Genomic DNA, 1197 nt, shown 5'->3' on the forward strand with positions numbered 1-1197 from the left:
ATTTAGGACCTAACTCCAACCCTACCTTTAACCCTAGACAAGTGGAACTTGAGAGATCAAGGCATAAATTTTACTTCAGCCTCAGCATGGACCAGATACCTCTTACAGAGGAATCCTAATCCTATTCCTTACCCTATACTGCAGTTTAACTGAATTTTGTGCCAACACATAAACAATCTCATGCCTTCTTATACAGAGTTTGGCTCTTGGCTGTCAGCTGATATCATCACCAGACTGAGCCTTTCCTAAAGCAATGTATAAATATTTATTCAAGACTTCTATATTCTGTGTACCAAGGCAGCAGAAATGCTCTTTTGAAACCCAGAGTGGGGAATATGAATGTCAAATTCAAAGATTTCCCTTCCTGTGTGCCTTAACTTTTTTTTTTTAAGTAAGCTTTCGTGTTTGACGCTCAACATTGTGACTCCTCTGAATTCTACTAATATATCTAAGTCATCCACCACATAGGAGTGAAACAGTTCTGTTTAGATGCTTGAATTAAAATTCTGGTACTCACCTAGAATCATATAACGAGGGTGTGACATGCAGGACACATACTTTAATGGTGAAATTTCTGCACCATTTTATGCATGACAATTAACTAGGAATAGAAGTAGATACTATTCCATCAGTGTAGTCGTGGCCGAGTGGTTAAGGCGATGGACTAGAAATCCATTGGGGTTTCCCCGCGCAGGTTCGAATCCTGCCGACTACGGCGCAAGCCGTTGTTTTTCTCGCATGGGGCCCAGGTCAGAGATATTACATGGAAGCTCACCGGTTTGTTAAGGCTGAGGTCACAGGGAGAATCCTCAGGGCTGTCATAAGGGACCTCAGGGCACTGGGGTGGTTTGCGGGAGCTCAGGTGATATTTTCCACAACCTCTTCAGTACCACTAAAAAATGCTGAGAGGAACAGGAAAATGTGACCAATTGACACATGGGTAAGAGGCTGATGCCCTTGAAGGAATTTTAGGTTTTTTGATTGTGGGGAAGTTTATGCAGTACCAGGCATGCTGGCAACATACAGGATCTACCTGCCTCAAAAGGGTACATACATACCTAGTTTGAAGTGGAAAGAGACAAAACAGCAAGTAGATTCTTGTCAGTGAACCCTGCCAATTCCTATGCTAGGATCCTTTTCCCCTTTTGAGGCAGGTAGATCTAGGTATGTTCGAACTAGGTTTGAAGAGAAAAGGGG

At 42.7% G+C, this 1197-nt stretch overlaps 1 non-coding gene across 1 annotated transcript; it reads left to right on the forward strand.

Moving 5' to 3' along the window:
* The first annotated feature begins 633 nt into the window (after positions 1–633).
* TRNAS-AGA lies at positions 634–715 on the forward strand. Its single transcript has one exon. It is a non-coding gene; the product is annotated as a tRNA-Ser (tRNA).
* Positions 716–1197: the final 482 nt, after the last annotated feature.

This window comes from Lagopus leucura, unplaced genomic scaffold (assembly GCF_019238085.1).
Source record: "Lagopus leucura isolate 7727_CA_CO unplaced genomic scaffold, USGS_WTPT01 Super-Scaffold_73, whole genome shotgun sequence".
In the NCBI taxonomy this organism is placed as follows: Eukaryota; Metazoa; Chordata; class Aves; order Galliformes; family Phasianidae; genus Lagopus; species Lagopus leucura.